Source organism: Heterocephalus glaber, unplaced genomic scaffold (assembly GCF_053883595.1).
Source record: "Heterocephalus glaber isolate CG9 unplaced genomic scaffold, H.glaber_assembly_v1.0 deba00001509, whole genome shotgun sequence".
Lineage (NCBI taxonomy): Eukaryota > Metazoa > Chordata > Mammalia > Rodentia > Bathyergidae > Heterocephalus > Heterocephalus glaber.
Window position 1 is genome coordinate 14,719,032 of NW_028258325.1, and position 22,318 is coordinate 14,741,349.

The following is a 22,318-nucleotide window of genomic DNA, read 5'->3' on the forward strand; positions in this document are numbered from 1 at the left end:
AAACAGAGTCTATGGCAAAGGTATGTCATCTGTCCAGTTCTAGATTTTAGTATCAGGATGTCATTGTAAACTACACATAATCCCCAAATCAGATTATTCTGTAATAAATATGTAGGTCTCAGCTGCCTTATAAATTTATCCACTTTCTTAAAGGTGAGAGAGAAAAGTGCTACTTCTGGTAAGCTCCAAGAATCCCAAATGCCTGAAACCCACCCATTATCATCAAGTCCTAAAAAAGAATTTTCAGTCAGGGAATACTCTACACACAGAAATAACATTTTGCAACTTATCAAGTTCTTAAAGTCATGCCCCTGCTAAAAATATCACCCCAATTTGAGAAGCTGAAATCTACATAACAATTCTTAATATTTAAAGTTAAAACTTTGATGTGATTCTACAAAAATTTGAAATTACATCAATGTCCTTGGCTAGTAAGCCATTATTTATTATCATGTTCATTCCTTTAATAACACATATGATTTTGTTCTTTTGGGCTGAGATCGAAGTCTCTGCTTTTAGTTACTAGTCATAAGGCTAGAAAGAAAGTGTGCAGCATAGACAATAGCTGATGAGAACATGAAAGATCAGATCAGAAATGCACCTAAATTAGCTCAGGGAGCCCTCTCTGAATTTCCTTTTGAGCTAATGAAGAGGGCTTAAATGAAATGTGACATTAGTATATTAGTGCCAGTTATTTTATTAGCTTGAGAGACCCAGGTGAAATGATGTCAGTGAACAGATGTATGTTGGGGGAAGAGGTAATTAAAAGACCAGGAGATCAGGGACTAATCAAAGGATACACTTCCATAGATATCAGTCAGACAATATGAGTTGAGCTTACACCATGGGCATCCAATATCATTACTTCTTGTATTAGTGATAGAGATTGGAGATAGTAATAGAGATAGAAATAGTGACAGAGATAGTGATAGAGATTAGAGATAGTATTAGTGATTAGAGAAACATATAATGCAAGATAAACAAATATGTAAGAATTCACAACATTGGTTTACAAAGGTCACCCACAGGGTGATGTGGAAGAGTGGAGAGGGTCTGTCTGCACTGAAGACTGAAGGATTCAGTTGAAGGTCTGGAGCTCACTGCAGTGTTCCATGAAAGTCCATATCAGGAGGCCAATGGGTCTGCAATGGAAGACTGAAGCGTCTGCGCTGGAAGCCAGGAGATGACATCAAAGAGGAAGGCAAAGACTGGAGTTCCTCCAAAGAAACAGAAGCAGATCCATCCTTCTTCATTTCCCCTTTATACCATCCAGGTGACAAGCCGCCCTAGGGGTTTCCCCACCCTAGGGTGTGGAATTGCTGAGCCAAATTAGTTGAACTTCTCTTACTCAAGTTGACACAATCAATCATACTCCCATCACACTCCTCACACTCTTATCACACTCTTATCACAACCATCACACTCTTCAAAGGCCCTGAAATTTAGATAGACTTATCACTTAGATTCTTAACAACTAAGTAGACTAAGGCAGCAAATGATTAACTTTTCCAAAGTGCTAGTATCAAAAAGTGGTGGAGCCGGGTATGATGATTAATTTTATATGTCAACTTGACCGAACCACAGGAGGCCCAGATAGTCGGGTAAAAATTATTTCTGGGGTGTGTTCAAATGTTCCCCGAAGAAATTAGAGAAGTTGGTGAATTGAGTAAAGCAGATGACCCTCCAAGATGTGGATGGGCATCACACAACCTCCTGAGATCCTGAATAGAGAAACAAAAGTGGAGGAAGGGTGTATTTGCTCTCTGCCTCATCTCTTGAGCTGGGAGGCCCATCTTCTTCTGCCCTGGGATACTCCTGATTCCCTGACCTTCAAAACTGGATTAGAATCTTCACCATTGTTGTTCAGTACTTCATACTACATGACCAACTTTCTCTTGGAGAACCATGACTAAAACAAGTTTCAAATTGAGACCATGTAGGTTCAACTCTGCAGTATTGAGAGTCATCTGACAGTGTCTCCAGCGGCAGGCAGGGTAGTTTCCAAAACATGAAAAGGAGTTCAGCAATGCACAGTACTGAGGCTCTGGAAAAGATGAAGCCAAAAGGAGCAGAACCTGGTTGTAAAGTCCAGGGGCTGGAACAACAGACATGTGAAATGCTTTACCTTCCTGGGACACGTCCTGGGGTGAGGTGACTTCAGGAGAGTCTGGTAGTAAGAAAGGGCCATCTCAGCCACCTGGTAACTATGAGATGAAGGTGCTGGTCAACTTTCCCTCAGCTTCTGTCTCCAGATAAAAGCACAAAACTCCGTCCTTGGAAATTAGAGAAAAGTTCATAAGAAGAGCTTTTGAAGTCTCTTGGGTTTCAACAAACTTTACCCAAGTGATAAGTTTCAGCTGTTTTTTCAAGTTAAAACCCAATTCTCACCCTTTAAATTTGTGCTTAGGGCTGTAAAGTACATTTGAAAACCAATATTAGTAACTAGGGAAATGGCTACTTATAAGGTTAAAGAAATCTTTTTTAACTAATTTTATTGCCATGTCAGTAAAATGTTAAAATCTTAATGATATATCTATTTCCAAGTACCCTGGACTTTCCAATGTGATGATTCTGTAACCTAAATACAGAACATTCTAGTTTATAGGTTGGTCAATTTGCTACTGAGGAACATGATTTTGAAATGTGAATATCATGCTGTATATTCACTAAATTTTTAAGCTCTTATTTTAAATGATACAAGTAATTTTTGCATTTCAAAGGTAGTTTAATGTAATTTTTCTGAATTTCTTAAATGCACTATGGAAATCCCCTTGATCATAGCTGTGACTAATCTGTTTTTTTAATTGCACACTGATATTGCTTAACTTCCTCTAAATTTTGGCAGTTTTCTCCCATTCAATGCAGCAAGCTTTTTTTGAGGAAAAAATATTTACTACAAAGTGAAAACAGATTTCTCCATGGGTGTTCTAATATATTTTTCACTTTCCACTTCTAGAATATTTTGGCACTGAGAGTGTCTATTTGACCTTTATAGAAGATTTTGAAATAACTATCATGTTTTAGTGTTATTTCCCAACATCTTTGAGTTAAACTTTGTTTAGACTTTTGCTTTCTGCAAATACTGTTGGGGGAAAAACAGCATCAAGTTTAATTGGAAGTACTTATTTAAATTGTGAATGTATTTATGTAGCTTAGTGGCTTATATACACAAATATGACAAAGCAGGGATCTGCATTAACAGATACAACCGAATGAGTATGTACAATAGATACTACTATTTCTATTTTTCAAATGAGGAGATTCAGACTCAGAATCTCCTACATGCCTAAAGTTACAAAAGGATAAATAAAATCTTCCCTTAGGTCTCAACAGTTATGTTCATTCTACTACATCACATTGACTTTTCTGTTTGGCTTTTTTGAATGAATTCTTTTCATTATAAGGCTTATGAGGGAAAAAATTAGAATAATAATGAAATATTTCTGTGGCTTTGAGTCAATGAACAAATCATGCATTAGTCAACCATTTTCCTACTTCCCACCCAGAAAAAAAAAATGTGGTCATTCAATACAGTATTTTTTATTCTTTCCAGTAAATCAAATTATTTTAAGAAATAAAAGACAAATAGAATACAAATATAAAAGTTCCTTGATCTGAGGAAGCATACAAGATTGGAGGAAAATATGCCTATAAGTAAAGAAAGAATAGTTTTATAAGGTTATGAGTTAGTGAGTGCCAATTAGCATGTAAAGAGCACAAAATGCTGGTCCAGCCCTCAGGGGTAGGTGGGTGGGTGAGCTGGGGTGGGGAGTGGGTGCAGACTTTTTATTGAATTTATGAAAGCCTAATGGAAAGAATTGATTTTAACCAAATTTGAAAAAGGAAAGAGAATAGTGGGAAAAAGAAGAAAAAGGGAATTCAATGTTCAAAGAGTGAGCATTGAGATTATCTTGACTGAACTGAAGGGCAACAGAACTGGGGAAAATCATAGAGTGCGATAGAACAGAAACATCCTTGATTGGTAAAAATCACTAAATTCCAATTTAAAAGTCTAATTTTGATGATGAAACTTCAAAATCACTCAATGAAAATTCTCATTGAGAATATATCTTTTTGGGTGCTTACAATGCAAAATGTCTTACATGAAATACATGACCTTCCTCCTTTCCATCATAACTGTTGGAATTCCAAAACCCAGGAGCCTGAGTCATCCATAACCACTCCCTCTTTCTCTCACTTTCCTCCAGTAGAGTTCAGTTCAGGTCTTTGCTGTTTTAGAATTCACCCTATCTTCTGCCTCTCTATCACTAGGATGCTAATGTCAGCTCCCATTGTCCTGCCCATGAATTAGATTATTAAAGTAGCCTAATGTGTCTTCATTCATCAGACCAGACCACTCTGTCATCCAATATATCATTGCATCAGTTCTACTAATGTGGACATCCTTCTCACAGCTTCTATAAATTGCCCTGTAAAGCCCTTTATCAGCCCTCTTCATTGATGTCTCCAACTTCACTGACCTTCTATCCTTACATATACTCATCTCAGTTACGCTCAACACATGAATTCTACTTTAAATGATCTCTCCTTTTTGACCCCATCAATGTGAAGTCCCTATTTGGCATTCCTGGTAATGAGCATGTCCCATGGCATCATCTTTTGACTTACCTGACTAGATAAAATCTCTATTTTATGCTCTCCTTCCCTTTACCTCTCCCTTAAAGCACTTAACACCATTGTTATTTTGGGTTTATCTATTTGAACAAGACCTATATCTTTCTCCAGGATATAAGTTCTATGAGGTCCAAGGCCTTTTTAAAATTTTTCCACATCATTATATCCCAAGTACCAAAAGCACTTGGTACATAGCAGGCATTCAATTATAATTTGATGAATGAATGAATACTAGCTAATGTCTTTTTAGTCTTATTTTATGCCAAACACTAGTCTAAGCATTACTGTATTATCTATCTTTTTAATGGCCAAAATAACTCCATGAAGTTGGTTTAATTAGTTTTTATTTTCTAGAATAATATAGGGGTCAATACATTGTTTGAGCTCATATGAATAATACATAGTAGAATTAAGGTACAGAACCAGCCAGACTTGTGGGCTGTGGTATTGATGGTGGAACTGCCTCTACACATTTGTCAAATAGATGGATAGACAGAGAGCTGAATAGCCATATAAGTTAATGTCAGTAGTTATTTTTTGGAAACTTGCCATTTAGAAATAAGTGGAGGAAGAAAGGCTATAGGGCTGCCAGGCAGTAGATCAGGGCTAAGATTAGTAATGGTAAAAGATTGGAAGTGCACATGTTCAAGGCATTAAAGAAACAGTGAATGATGGCTGCTATGTCAATGTCAGACCTGAAAGAGAAGATGCCAGTGATTCTAAGACCATAACCTGTGGAAGTGAGGAAAGGTTGAGAGCCTTTTGTAAAAGCCCCGGGTCCCCTGGATTTCAAAGATCATCTGTGTTATAGACTGCAGATGAGCTTTTTCTCACATTCTAAATTGTAAATCCCTCTGGAATATACCATTTTCATTTTATTGGGCTGAGACTCAGTACAATTTGCCTCTTTTGAGTAGACTTCATTTGTGCTATTTTATGACAATTTAGCTATTAAATGATAATTAAAATTACAGTAATTCATTATATTTCTTTTTGTTGTTGTTGTATTGGGGATAGAATTCAGGACCTTGCGCTTGTGAGGCAGGCAGTGGCACCACTGAGCTAAATCCCCAGCCCTATATTTCTTATTTCTACAAAAATCAAGGCTATGCAGAATACCAGTTCTAGAAACTAATTCTAAAAGATTATGCTTGTCCCTAAAATTACTAAGAGTTAGACATAGCTAAATTTTTTTCCGGAAAATTTATTTTAGCTAACACATCTTCAAAGTATTATTTTTTAAGAGATTTTACTAAGACAGGTAGTGTGTTTCAATATATAATGTAAATTATATAGAACAATAAAAAGAGGGTCTTTCTAATAGAGTCATCCCCAAAAAAAACTGTTCAGAAATACTACTTAAAAGATTTTATAAAGCCCATTCTTAGAGTTTTATTTGTAAATACATCTATGTTTTCTATGAAATAGGAACAAGCACATAGTGATATGCTTGAAATGGTTTAAAATGAACGCTGGGCACAATGCTGAAAAGCCCACCTCCCTGATCATACAGAATCAAGCAACATGGATTTGTTTCTTGTTTAAAAAAATAGATATACAAATGAAAACGTCTATGCCCTTGAAGATTTCACAAATAAGCTTTAAAAACATTAGCACTTAGACTATCTTTTCTCTACTCCATGGAAATTCATGGAAGAAATAAATGGTCTTGCAAAACATCTTGTAACAGATGATTTGTTTAGTTTCTATTGTTTTGTTTGTAGTTGGTAGACAGTAATGGAAAACAATGCCCTCATCCTACTACTGCAGGTACAGGTTAGCAATGAGGAGTCTGTACTTTGCTGCCCAATTGCCTCTTTGTAGCTATACAAACTTTATTTGATTGCACCATATTTCTAGTATCAGGAATAGAATAGGGTAAGAGTGACAACAAAAAAATGGAGTTTTCACAGGGGTTGGATGGTATATTGGTCAGCTTTCTTGTCACTGAGACATAATACTCAACATCCACAACTTAACTAAGGAGAGGTTTAATCTGCTTGTGGTTTCAGTCCATAATCAGCTAGATCTCAGGCAGAGACATCTTGGCGGAAGGGCCTGTTTGATCAAAGATGCTCAGTTCATGGTGGCCGGAAGCAGAGAAAGGGAAGTATCCCAGAGCAGAAGGGATGAGGGACCAGACCTAGACCGTAAGGACTTGGAAGCACACTGAGAAGTGTGCTCCACCAATCCCCAGGGAAGATCCCAAAGCCAATTAAGTTGAAATTCCACCCTAACCAGCACACATGGATTGTAAAGTACTTGGAATATGTAGCAAGAGTATAGTCAAGGTTACTTCTTATCATTATTAAATACTAGTTTCATTAAACTAGTCACTAATTCAGACTTTTATAACTTCCTATAGTCTTCAAATCAACCCAAACCTTTAAGAAAAGCCAGTTCTGGCTTTTACCATCTAGTCTCTTACCTCCACCAACATGAGCACCTGACCTAATAAAGTTGTCTTATACAGACTTGTAATTGCATGATACTCTTTCCTTGAAAATTTTTTTCATGCATGAATTAATTGACAGTCTCTTGTGAAAGTTAATTTTAATTGTCAACTTGAGTAATTCAAAATACTGCTGGAGAGATGATGAGATCATGGGGGTGCTGTACTCATCAGTGGATTAAATCCATTGCTGAATGTTAGGAGGTCCTGCCTGTTGGAGGAGGTGGGTTACTGGAAGTGTTGCCTTGGCAGGTTTTGCTCTTTCTTGCATCTTCCCTGTGCTCTGCTTCCCAACCACCACAAAGTAAGCCACTCAGCTCCCTCAGGCCCATTTACCCTGATATACCTGACACGGACCCAGCCAACCATGATCTGGAGCCCCTGAAAATTATGAGCCAAATTTAACCTCTCCTACATTATGTTGTGTGTATCTGGTCTCTTGTTCCAGCAACTGTAAAGCTATTGTAATGATATGGTACACATACTTAAAAATATATTGAAATATTTAAATCCCAATTTGGTTAATTTATAATTCACCAAAATGATGTTGAAGTTTACCTGGAAGTATAAATAGTAGAAAATTCCTCAGAATAATTTTGTTAAAGTTGGAGGAACTTAATCTCCCAGATATGAAAATATCCCCTAAACATCCAAAATATATATTCAAATGTGATCCAAAATGTATATTACTGCACAGCAGGCCAAGTTGGATCAATGATGCAAAACAGAGATTCCAATCAAAAATCACACCCAAACTATACCATAAAGTGGGAAACACACTGGAAACAAGAATGGCATGTAAAAGGTAAATATTCTTAATGTGATCCTAAAAGGCAAATAGTAAAAGTCAAACACCAAATGGAAATTTTAAAACATATCATTTGAACAAATCCAACAGCCATTTTCATGCACTGGCAATAGGAACAAATTCAAATTGGCAAAAACATTTTTTGAAAAGAACTTTAACATTATTCATCAAAAGTTTCAAAGGGCTCATAACTTTTGAAATAGTAATCAAGCTAACCTAAATAAAACTTAAAGAGATGTAAATTAAATACATGCATGCGTAAGGTGTACACCATATCATTATTAAGATATTAAAAAAGAGAAGAAGCAAGGAAAATAAGCATGACCCTTGTGTTCATCAAAGAGAGATTTCAGTCAATTGCTATAGGAATTTTATTTTCAGATAACTGATAACATGAGAAAATACTTATGAAATAATATTAGAAAACAGAAGCCAATACCCCTATAAATGATAGTTTAAACACTAACTTCAAACCTTCCCAATTTGTTCTCTCCACAAAACAGAAGAAAAAGACTAAAGATGGTGACATGCAGAACATTTTAATCAGCAATGAAATGAAGGAAGAGCATTAGACACAAATGTCAAGAAATTTTGACTAGTATATTACAGATGGAGACAGATTGAAAGACAGACTTATACTACTCTTTCCAAGAAAATGATGCAGAATAGCAGGAAGTATTAAAAAATTCTGGCATAACATCATAGCATCCTTATTCCAGAGAAACAAGGTTTATAGTCAAGAGTTTTCTGAGTGAGTAATGAGGACCTCTACTTGGGGGTTCTTTTCTTTGCAGTGGATTAAATATAATCAGATGCAGCATCTGTGACTTTCTGGGCTTCTTGAGAAGTTGAGAGAAGAATGTCTGCAGGCTGCACTTCTTTTATCTTGAGTCATCTCTCAATAGAAGAGGAGCTGGATGCCGTGTGTGTGTGTGGAAAGCCATTCATCTTCTCTTAAGTTTCCATTCCTTTGTCAGTATAATAAGAATAATAACCTAACTATCAATGGAATCCTGAGCATGAAATTATGTAATACTAAGAAACTCAACATGAGAATATCTCATGAGGTTTTGCAGGTCATTTCACTTGCAATGATAGAAGGTATAGTGTGATTCTCAAGGTGTGGTGCTCCATTAGAGTTGTCTGGATAGGAAGAGAATTCTCTGACTGGGATAGAGGTGCTCTTGGTATTGGGTAGTTCCTTTAAAAATGGCTCACCAGACAAAAGTATTCCAGGTTCTTCTTGTGTCAAAAAATTGGACGAGACAAGACAAAAGTTTATTTCAAAGGTGAGGGGTGAAGGGATAAGGGAAGAATATAAGAAAGGGTAAAGTAAAAGTGTACCCTGCACCTAGGAGATGCAGAGTGAACTATCATGGAAAGACAGGACAGTAACTCCTAGTGGTTTCTGCTCTTCTTTGTTGTCCACATCTCATGGGAGCTTGCAAGAAGTCCTGCATATTTGGTCCTAGCATTGTCCTGGGATCTTGTAATTGACAAGCCTCACCCACTTCTCCAGCCAGCATTGCTATGCCCTTCCTCTTATATCACTGTGATCTACATAAGAAAAATATTGAGAATACAGCTGGTGCTGGATTCTGGACTCCAGGTCAGGAGCTGGAGAAGGATACCCTCATGCTGCAGTCAGAGAAGAGATTCATGCAAAGTGTGAGCCCAGGGGGAGGAGATCTCTCTGTGCTTCCTGTCTAGAGTCTAGAGAACAAAAAGGCTTAATAAGAGGAAATTCCTCTGCCTGCCTGCTCAAACAAGGATACCAGAAAGTTCCTGCTTCCATACTTACATTGAAACATGGCTTCTGGGGGGACCCGCCCACCTGACATTTCTCATACTGCATGAGCATGATCAGTTATTTTAAGGCTCTGGCTTGCCAACTGCAGATTTTGGGACTTAGACCCTATAATCACATTAGTGGCAATATGAATGGGTAGGAGATAGATAGATAGACACACAGACAGACAGACAAATAGATATTCTTTTGATTCTGTTTCTCTGGAGAGCCCTGACTAGTACAGCCCTCATGGGTCAGCAGGCAAGTCATATTTTAATAAATTGGTACATGGACAAGATATGTTAAGATCTCCCTCCTTCCCTCCACCAAAGGATGTAAGGGGCATGATTTTTGTCATAATATGTATAAGACTTCTATTCCTGTCTCATCCTGAATTTAGCTGCAACATGATAGAAAAAGGAGACAAAAACTCCGAAGTGACCGCCACTGTGTCAAAGCAGACATTCAATTGACTTGTTGGAAAGCGGACAATTTGGCTGATGGAATCTTGGAATTTATTTAATACATAAATAAAGCAAAAATTATTAGAAATATAAGGAAAAATTGACAGTCAACATAGTAGTAAGAGACTTTAACTTAATAGACAATTGGAGGGAGGAATAAACATGATCTGACTAACGTAACTTATAAGATTGGTTTATAATGTGTAAATTGAAATATGTAACCTTCAAAATAAAGAACACTTTTCCGGCACATAGAGACTAAATAGATTATGTAAGCCAAAACAGACATACTTATGCTTCCCAAAAGAAAATGGATAGGGGCCCGGAATATTCGATCCTGGATACCAAAAAGAGAAAATGGATTATTTACACTTTCTGATCTTTGGGCAATACAATTAGAAAAGAATCATAAATGTGTAGAGAACACAACAATTTCAAAAATCTCTTCTAAAAGTAAAACACAATAAAAGAAGTAATAGAAATTATACTCATTAAGTCGTCAGAAAATTTTAATGAGGCATGAAATGGAAAAGAATGGAGAATGACAACAAGCTGTGTACACAAGCAAGGCCCTGGGCCCCAATTGAGTCTCATAATCTGCTCCTAAAAATTATATGGAATACACTAAGAATACACCTCGAAACACAAGGAAGTCACCTGGGAAAAAGACATTTAATTAGAAAGCATGAAAAGATTAATAATACAAATAAATCCAAAATCTTCTTCTTTGAAAATAATAGACATAAGATTACATAGAAACAGAAAAAAATAAAAGAAAAAATACAAAAATTAAGAATGAAAACACAGGCTGAGCCACATGTTTTTCATAAAATAAAACAATGAAAAAATTTCAATCCATATTTAAAAATTTTAAATGTATCTGAAATGCATGACTTTTTGAAAATACCCTACTAAATTTGGCTCCAGAATAATTAAAAATGATGGAGTAGAGACTGGCAGCAAATTACAGCCTCTCTGGAACACGGAGTCAAGACATCTAGAAAATAAGAATTGGGTAAAAATAAAAGATGTCTCACTCAAAAGGCAAGAATCAAATTTAAATGTATAGAAAATAATATTTTATTATTTTGAGAGAAACAATAACAACGCTACCAATAGCAACCTGTCCAAGTGTAACATCGTCTCAAAGAGCTCAAGAATGTATTTTAATAGGACAAACTCTTTCAAGAGATAATTTGTAAGTGTAAACATTAGATAATTTTTATGAAAATTGAACGACCTTGTTCTCTCATATATTTGAAGCATTTTGTAGCTATAAAAAATCAAAAGCATTTAAAACTAAATATTATGATATGAAAATTTAATAGTCATGTTGTTAGAACAGAATGTACACTGAAAGAGAAAGAAATAATATTCAATCTATACAGTAGATTTACCTAAAAATGAATTATATAAAAAGCTTTGTTTCTTAAGAATAAGAAGAAAGAAAGAGGAAGAAAAAGAAGATGAAGGAGAGAAAGAAGTGGGAGGTGGAGGAGGGAGAGACCCCACAATTACAGAGAGAAAAAGACAATAAATATTAATAAAGTTTTGATTGAAAATGAGCTAAGCATTGTACTGGTAGAGAAAGTAAATCTTAAATATTTGCATAAATATTATAATCTAATATATTTAATTTTTAAAACATCTATTGAAAATGATATAAACTAAAAAGGAAGAACAACTTGGTAAGACTGGGCCAGGGATGTAGCACAGTGGTTCCGCCGCCTGCTCTGCAAGCACAAGGACCCGAGTTCAATCCCCGGTACCAAAAAAACAAACAAACAAACAAAAATTGGGTAGGACCCACCTTCAGTATATTAAGGAAAACTTAAAAATCAATAATATGTATCACTCCAATAAAAAAGCATGCCTCTACAAATGTTTTCCATTATTTGTTAATCCTCTCAAAACAACAGATTCACTCATAATCGTGCTACAGTATACCCGTTTTTCTGCTGATGGACAGATGGATGTTTTTCAGCTTTTTTGATTTTACAAATAATATGGTTGTGAACTTACCCTTTGTGTTCCCTTACAGATGTAAGAAATTCTGAAAGGTATGTATCCAGGAGAGCCATTGGAAGGTGAGAATGTTTGAGAATCCTCTCCTTAATCACATCACTTGTGCCAATACACATTCCCACCTGCTGGGTCAATGTGCCAGCTCACTTCTTTCCTAACACTTGGTCTTACCAGGCTTTTAAAAATACAGGGGCCAGGGATTTAGCTCAGTGGTTTTGCCGCCTGCTGCGCAAGCACAAGGACCCGAGTTCGATCCCTGGTACCAAAAAAAAAAAAAAAAAAATTTGAAGGGCCGGGGATGTAGCTCAGTGGCTCTGCCGCCTGCCTCGAAAGCTCAAGGACCCGAGTTCAATCCCCGGTACCAAAAAAAAAATACATTTGAGGGGGGCTGAAGATTTAGCTCAGTGGTGCTGCTGCCTGCCTTACAAGTGCAAGGTTCTGAGTTCGATCCCTAGTACCAAAAAACAAACAAACAAACATTGAGAACTGAGGGTGTAGCTTAGTGGTAGAGTACTTACCTAGCATCTGTAAGACCCTGGATTCAATCTCCAGAACTACACACACACACACACACACACACACACACACACACACACAAAGAAAAAGAAAAAAATCTGTCAATTTATTGAAGCTAAAAGTATCAAGTTTCCCTAGCGATTCTATTGGAGTGTCATAATCCTAATGATATTGAGACTTTCATATGTTTATTAGCAATTTCTGCTTTCTATGGAATGCCTATGTACACCTCTGTCTCAGATGTTTTTAGTTATGAAATGGATATGAGTTTGATGTTTTCTGTTGTGATATAAAAACCTATCACAAGGGCTGGGGATTTAGCTCAGTGGTTCCACTGCCTGCTTCACAAGCCCAAGGACCCAAGTTTGATCCCTGGTACCGGAAAAAATAAAAAATAAAAAATAAAAACCTATCACATTATGAACTGAGAACATGGTCTAAATGGTATCAGTTATCTGAAATCTGTTGAAACTCACTCTGTGCCCAACAGGTTTGTGAAACTGGTCAAATTCATAAATGGCCATGTGACCATGAACAAAATTAAGTATTCTAGAGTCTTGTGCAGAATTAAATCTTCCTGCTTTATTCTACATACGTGTGTCAGATGGAGTTATATGTTGTTTATTTTATCTATTTGAACTAACACTAAGGCAGTATGTTCAGACATTCAATTGTATTGTTATATTATCCATTTCTTCTTGTAATTGTGGTAATTTTTACTCTAATACAATTTGAAGCTATGTTGCTCAGTGTGTGTTGTTTAGAATTACTACATCGTTATAGTAACTATAATCCTTTGGTCATTAACTAGCTATACAAGCTTTATCTAATTTAATATTTCCCTCATATATCACTTCTATACACCATTTCTATTACGATATTCTTACACCTGTTGTTAAAGGTTTGTATATCATAAATGTCACCTTATTGTACATTAAAGAAGATCATAAAAGTTAAATGCTGGTTCTGCTGAAAGTTTCCTCTTATGACAAGAGTGATGCTTTGTTCTTGTCTTCTATTTGGCCCCTCTTTTGCTATGCTCCTTTTGTTCCCATCTTTTCTTTTCCTTTTTTATGTTTATTATTTTCTCTTTTTGTCTTTTCTCCTTTTGTAGATTGGAAATTATACACTGCCAGCTCGTCTTTTAGGGGCTACTCATTTTTTAAATTTAAATTTCACTTAACACTAAATTAAATCAAAACAATTCAAGAAAATTAGAATGCTTCACTACATTCACTCCTCCCCTCACAAACACCAAACAAAGATGTGTGTCTTCATGCTCACATACTTCCTGTCTTCCAGTGTTTTATATGCTCTTTATTATAGACTTTACTACAACATTTTCTTTCTTGCCAACTTTTAAAAAATCATACCTCCTTTCTTTTGGAATCATTTCCTTCCATCCTGAAATGCATCCACACTTTTAAAAATTCAATTTTATCAGTCCAAACTATCTGATTTTTGCCCTCATTTTTGAAACGTCATTCTGCTAGCTACAGAGTTGTAGGTAATTCTTCTTGCTCACCACTTTAAGCACATTATTTCTTCAAATTCTTCTGTCAGATTTCTGTACCTCTGTGTTTGGTGCTTAATAAATTCTCTGTTATGATTGTACATACAGATTTCTTTTTGTCTATGTCTCTTGAATATATTGTGTTTTCCAAATTTGAGAATCCATGTCATTGGTCAGTTTTTAGAAAAATCTTAGCTTTAAATATGAATTATTCATTGCCTAGACTTTTATTTTTCAATTAAATATTTTAAATTAAAATATTTCAGCAAAATACTTAAAGTATTTTAAAGATAGATGATAGATAGACAATTGGAAGCACAGATTCTCCTACTGGACCACCTAGATGTGAGTCTTGATACTGCATCTTACCAGATACAGGATCTGGAGGAAATTATTTAATTGACTTGTGTCTCATTTATAAATAGGGTTATAATAATAATTCCAGACTAGTATAATTAGAATATATGGGCCATTCAAATATAGTAGAAAATGTTATTTATAAGAAATTACTACTATTATTATCTGACTTTCTGGCGTTTTTTTATCTTCTGAAAGTCTGATCACACATTTTTGAGACCACGTAGCTCTAGTTTTCAAATCTTTTAGGCTCTTTTACATAGTCCTTCTCTTTGCCTTGGCAATCCCCTCTGAGAAATTTTTTTCATCCCTTTCCTAACTTCAGCTCTATCAGGAGACTATTTAACCCAGCCTCAAGTTCTGTGTGTATTGATTCTAACATCTTTGGTTTCCATGAATCCAATTACTCCTTTAAGTTTTTCTGCTGGCTTTCATTCATAGTGCCTCATTTTTTTCTTCCATTTTGTGTTTGTGTCATATGCTTGTGCTTTTGAAGAATATGTAACATATATAAGAATTCTTTGAGTACAGGATTGGAAGTGAATTCCTACATTAAGGAAAAACAAAAAGCAATTTCAAATTCAATTTTCAGCTTGGGTAGTGAAAATATAACCCATAAATTGGCTATACAGATGTCTTGTGGGAGAGGTCCAATCAAGGCAGATGACTGTCACCCCCTTTCTCAGAGCCAAGTTAGATGAGTTATCTTTCCAGAATGTGCATGCCACTGCCTCTCTCAATGGTCCCCTCAAATAGCTCATGAGATGATGTTAGACTATTGCCTTTCTAGAAACTTCTAACTTGACATCCTATTGAAAAGGACCCATGTTTGTGCCCTGTCCTTTTAGCTGCCATTTTTATAAAAGCTAAAGGTCAGAGAATATGTCTGCAGATGTCAGTGTTTCCACATTTGCTGGTATGAAATAAAGCTGAGTTTTGATTGGCTTGTTTTTTTAATACCCTCATACTTCTTTGGAGTTTCCCTAACTCTCTTGATAGATCATCCATGTAAGTGAAAGTGCCTCCTTTTAAGATCCAGTATTGTTGTATGCTTTTTAGTTTGATAGGATTGTAGAATAGTGTACTTTTATATTTCCAGGATAGGAGTATGATGTTTAACCTCAAAAAATAGTTTAAATACTGGGAGAATTCAATCCAGTGAATATCTCAGTGCTATATTAGATTCCTAAGCCATTAATAAGATAAAGTTGAACATATGTACATATGAATAAATTTTCTCTAATTTTCTTTGATCCTGATAGTGCCTCCTCACACATGCATGCACACGTGTGCGCGCACACACACACACACACACACACACACACACACACACCCCTACATGGATTGTTATCAAATTTGTTGAAACAGGCCCTGCTGAATAGGTGTAGGACCGTGATGTGAAATGAGCAAACAGTAATTTCCAGGGAGCAAGGACCACCAATTTCAAAGGCAGTTAGCAAACAGGCCACTTTCCTCTTTAGATGACCATTGGTGACAGTTATTTGTTTGTTAAAGATAGTTGGGATAGTTAGTTGTGAAATATTTTCATAATCAAGATAACCAATTCTCAACAAAAGAGTCAATTCCATTTCATGGATATTATGTAACCTTTCCCTGAGCTAAAATTAAACATAATTTATGCAAAGCCATTTTGGCTTAGTAAACACAATTTTAATCAAGTATTTATATCTAACTTTATTTATAATGCTATCTTCCAAAAAGGATCCTTTCATGAAGAAGGAAACTGTAGTATTTTCTAAGCTAGATCCTCAGAATACCTAACTTTAAATAGAGATGAGAACATATTTTCAAGAAGTAAATTTTCAGTAGGAATTTTTGAGAGAGGTTATATAATAATGTCTTTCATGATTTTCTGGTGGTAAAAAAATAATCTCCTTAATAGATAGAATTGGCATATCAATAGATGGGTTGCATACCCTAAAATTATTTACTCCACTTGTCTATACTATCTGAAATCCTAACTTTAAGAACTTCCTTCACACTAAAATCAGGAACAAGACAAAGATGTCCACTATCACCACTCCTGTTCAATATAGTTTTGGAAACATTAGCCACAGCAATTAGACAAGAGAAAGAAATAAAAGGAATAAATATAGGAAATGAAGAAGTCAAATTGTCATTATTTGTAGATGACATGATACTCTATATAGAAAACCCCAAGAACTACACCAAAAGTCTTCTAGAATTAATAACCAACTTCAGTAAAGTAGCTAGATACAAGGTCAACACACAAAAATCAGTAACTTTCCTCCACAAGAACAACAGACTCACTAAGAGAGAAACGGGGCAAAAAAATCCTTTCACAATAGCATCCAAGAAACTAAAATACCTAGGAATCAACCTAACAAAAGAAATCAAAAATCTCTTCTCTGAAAACTATAGCACTCTGAAAAAAGAGATTGAAGATGATATCAGAAAATGGAAAGACATCTCTTGCTCCTGGGTAGGAAGAATCAACATAGTGTAAATGGTCATACTTCCAAAACTGCTATATAGATTCGATGCAATCCCAATTGAAATCCCAGCATCATATTTCATGGGCCTTGAGAAAACAATCCAAAAATTCATTTGGAACAAGAAGAGACCCAGAATAGCAAAAGCAACTGTAGGCAACAGAGACATGGCAGGGGGTATCACAACCCCCAACTTAAAACTATACTACAAAGCTACTGTGATAAAAACAGCATAGTAATGGCAAAGAAACAGACCTGAGGACCAATGGAACAGATTAGAAGATGCAGGAAGCAACTCCAGACACACTCAGTCACCTCATCTTTGACAAAGGAGCCAAACACCCTCACTGGAGGAAAGATAGCCTCTTTAATAAATGGTGCTGGAAAAATTGGGTTTCAAATTGCCAAAGAATAAAGCTAGACCTATATCTCTCACCTGCACTAAACTAAAATTAAAATGGATTAAAGATCTAAGTATTAAAACAGAAACGCTGAACTGGCTGGAAGAAAGGATAGGTAGAACTCTTGAAGACATTGGTGTAGGAAAAGATTTTAAGAACAAAACCTCAGTTGTCCATGAACTAGCACAAACAATCAACAAGTGGGATCTCTTCTTATTAAAAAGCTTCTGCACAGCAAGAGAAACCGACAACAGTGTGAAGAGACAACCAACAATGTGGGAAAAAGTTTTCACCTGTTGTTCCTCAGACAAAGGTCTACTATCTCAAATTTATAAAGAACTTTAAAAAGTCAGACCTCTCAAATTTAAAGCCCCAATCCAAAACTGGGCAACTGAAATGAACAGACATTTCTCAGACAAAGAAGTAGAGATAGCAAATAAACATATGAAAAAATGTTCAACATCACAGGTCATTCAAGAGATGCAAATAAAAACACTACTGTGATTCCACCTCACCCCAAAAAGAATGGCTGCTATCATGAAATCAACCAATAACAAATGCTAGCAGGGATGTGGGGAAAGAGGAACCCTGCTCCACTGCTGGTTGGAGTGTAAATTGGTGCAACCATTGTGGAAATCAGTATGGAGATACCTCAAAGAATTAGGACTGGAAGTTCCATTTGACCCAGCTATTCCCCTGCCGGATATCTTCCCCAAAGAATTAAAAGAATCATACCACTGTGATAGATGTGCACCCAGGTTCATAGCAGGACAATTTGTAATAGCTAAAACTTGGAAACAGCCCAATTGCCTGTCAACTGGAGACTGGATTAAGAAAATGTGGGTTTTTTATAAAATGGAGTACTACTTAGCCATAAAAGATGAGAAATTAGAGACATTTATAGCTAAATGGAAGCACATTGAGGCAATACTCTTAAGTGCAATCAATAGGACACACAGGTGTCAATATCAAATAGTTTCTCTAGTGTGAGGACCTGAAAGTGTAAATAAGGACTCAAAGGTATAATAGATAATGTGAAATAGGAAGAAAAGGGGCAAAGGGGAAGGGGAAATGAAAGGGGTAGGAGAAAGGAAAGAAGGGAATGGAATTAATATGAGAAAATGAAAAAATGGAAGCAAAGTCTTTGTAAATAGAGAGGGATGGAGGGGTTGAAGGGAGGGCAGGGGAAGGGGGAAAAATAAGAACCAAGAGAGATTACGTAAAGGTGACAATTTCCAATGACGTCATTATATTGTATACCTAATATGTACCGATAAAAATAATGTTTTAAAAAAGAAATCATTGTTAAACCCAGTGTCATGAAGATTTTGCCTTAAAACTACTTATAGTAAAGTGTCAGATCTCATTTTTGAAAAAAGAAGAACTTGGAAATTTTATTTTCTAAGAGTATAAAAAATTATGTGGTCTTATATTTCTGTAAAATAAGCCAACTTCTTTTGAGAACTCATTGGAATCAAATCATTGTGATAAGATTTTGGCAGATAAATCTACTTATTGACCTTCTATATAGGCATTAGCATGACAAACATGCTGAAAATTACCTGTATGTTTGGAAGCAGGAAACCAGACAAAATTCAGATATACAGTACCAAGCAGGCATACCAAGGATGGGGGATGGTCCATGGAAATTTCAGAGCAATTGAATATGTGTGTGTGTGTGTGTGTGTGTGTGTGCGTGTGTGTGTGGTGAGTTTTTGTGGAATTCTTTGGTAACAGTATGAAATCCTGCCCTGCTTAAGGCAGTGAATCACTGTTTACACACGGATTCTATGGCTGCATCTTGATGGGAGGTGAGTGCAGCCTTTATTAAGCCAAAGTCCAGGAATGCACCACTGAAACTAGATAAAAGAAGGTTGTCACAAAGATCCAAACACACACAAAGAAAAGTTCCAGTGCTTCCAACTCTGCACCAAGAAACTACACAAATAAAAGGAATGTTTCATTCCAAAATATTCCAAGTTCTCTTACTGACCAAATACACAAATGCCAATTTAGTTCATAGGAAGAATGAAGTAAAAGTACATAATGCAGTAAGATAATTTCCCCCAAAGGGCACTTATTTTAGAAGTTCAGACAGTCTACTAGCCACAATATGAAAGGTTTTGATGCCAGTCTTCTTTTAATGGAAGTATAGATACTTTGGTACTGCAATATTTTGTATCATTGCTCACATTTAGCAAAATAGAATTACTAATGAAAATTGGAAGAAAAGGATACTTATCAACATTGCTTCATGGCTGATTTGTTTTCTCAAGTATGAGATGTTTCTTTAAAATGAAGAGAGATTTAAAAATCATTGTGTAATAACATATTTTCAATATGTCAGACTTAATGTTTTTCCCTTAGAAGTAGTCAGTTGTACAATTCATACTCCCAGTGTTCCATGAATATTTATCTGCATGTTCACACCCAGTATTTACCCACCTGGATTTTGATGTGCATTTCTAGTTGCTGCTATACATTAGCTTTTCTTTCTGATAGGTAGGTTTTTTTGGAGAGCTCCTTTTTAGTTTCACTATTCGTTATATCCTTTGTACTAGCATCATAACTTGACCTTCAAGTTATTCTGTGAGCTCCTTGCAGAGGGCTTGAGTTATTTTCTTTATTTCTACTCTATTATTAATTTATCCATTCTTCAATTTATTATTTACTGCATGGCTGCCATATCTCAAGTATTCTTCTAGATTTTAGGATATAAAATAAACATACCAGAAGCCTAGCCTTCATTCTCATAAGAATATATATTAAGCAAATAATTAAATTTATAGTACTTCAGACCATAAATTCTGTAGATAAAATAAAATCAGGAAGAGAGATAGTGTGCAGCAGTAAGAGGAAAAGAAGTGTGTCATATTTAAGATGGGGAGAAAAATCATGAGAAACAGGGTGATATTTGACAGACTGGAAGGAAGCAGAGGTACAGAACATGTGGATCTCTGAGAAAGGGGATCCTATAACCAGTGAATAGGTGCAAAGACTCAGAGACAGGACTTTTTCTGGTGTGTTCACAGAGCAATGAGAGATATTTCCATGAGTATACTGAGTGACAGATTTTCTACTCATTGAGAAAGCAAAGACTAAAGGTGAGTAGGATTTAGGATAAGGATGGGTATCAGAATTTCAGACTTGGGCATATTCATTTTCAGAAGTCATTTTGATATCCAAATGGAGACACCAAATATCAAGTTGCATATATCCATCTGGAGATAATGAAGCTTTCAGCCTTGAGATATTGATTTAGAAGGAATGTGTGTGTATATAACTTATAAAGCCATGCCATGAAATAGGGTAAGTGAATATAGGATGAAAGATAAATGGATCAGTGGCAAAATCCTGAAAACTTGAATATATAAACTGGAAATTGCAAGTGGATTGTGTGCATCCTGGGAGTGTACATAGGACTTTTTAAAGAGTATACAGGCCTGAATGTCTTGGGGCAAACAACTTTCCATATACTTAACAGTTATATAAGTAAAATGATGAAAATTAATCTGAACCTTTCAGTTGAACATTTCATGTGTTAGTCCCTTTTTTACAGCTTATTTTACTGTATGAACTCTACAAACCAAAGATATGGTTTCAAGCATAGTAGTACTCCATTGTGTGTAAACACATTTTCTTTATCCATTCATCTGCTTAGGGACATATAGGTTACTTGAAAGATTTAGCTATTGTGCTGCTATAAACATAGGTATGAAAATATTAAGTACTACACACACATATCCTAATTTTTAAAAAAAGAAACAAAATAAACCAAAAGAGTTACACCTTCCACACATGCATATCTACCTAGGCTATATCAACACAGGTGTTAATAACTTTGCAATCTAAACCAGGGAAAAATTTAAAATATTAGTGCTTCAATGTCCCAAGTGTTTACACAATATCAAGTGGTTTCCGATTATTCTACTATCACAAAATTGGAACTTTAATAAATGTATTACATAAAATAATTTGTGACAATGAGTCATTTAATTGGAGACATAATTTGAAAGTGATAAAAGAATGAAGTGATATTTTTATAAGGAGGCATACCATACTCATTTATATATATATATATGTATATATATATATAAAAAATACTTAAACAATGAAAATAAAGAGATAGAAAATGAAAGCCATTCTTCCACACTAAGAACAAAGATGTCATATTAAACCACTAGAACTGCAAGTAACATCGATATGGTTGGGGGTTGTAGCAGTTCTCTCTTTTTTCTTGTTTCAGAAAATTGGACCAAAGTTATCAGCTGAGCATGAGAAACAGGAAGGAATTGCTATATGTGTACTAAATGTTTACCATGTCCTGGTAATTTGAGAGGTACTGGAATACAGAGATAAACAGCACAAGTTCCTTGCCCCTGGAAGAATTCACAAAGCTGTCAGTACTAAGGGAGGCAAATGCACAGGGTGCTTTGGGATCATGTGGAAATAGACACCTAGCAATAAATGAACTAATTTAATGTGATTGCAAAGGAATTAGCTAAACGGATAGTGTTTGGTGGGAATAGGAAGGAAATCCCAGCCGGTGATTTGGGTGTTATCTTATGATTTTTATACTTGAATGGCACACATTTCAGAAATGTCCTAATTTACATCTGATAAAGGGCTCCGCATTACTTAGGGTTTTGTAGAGGAATAGAATTAATAGAAAATATATGTATAATTATGCAAGGAGATTTAATAAGTAAGCTTACAGGATCAGAGATGTGTGAGTTCAGATTGACCATGTTCACACTGGAGAGCCAGAGGATCTCATAGCCACTCAGCCAGGAAAATGGAAACTGCAGAATAGAAGGGATCAAGGATGTAGTGCCAGTCCAAAGTTGAAGGCCTAAAAGCTCACTGGAGGGTTGTTGATGTGGG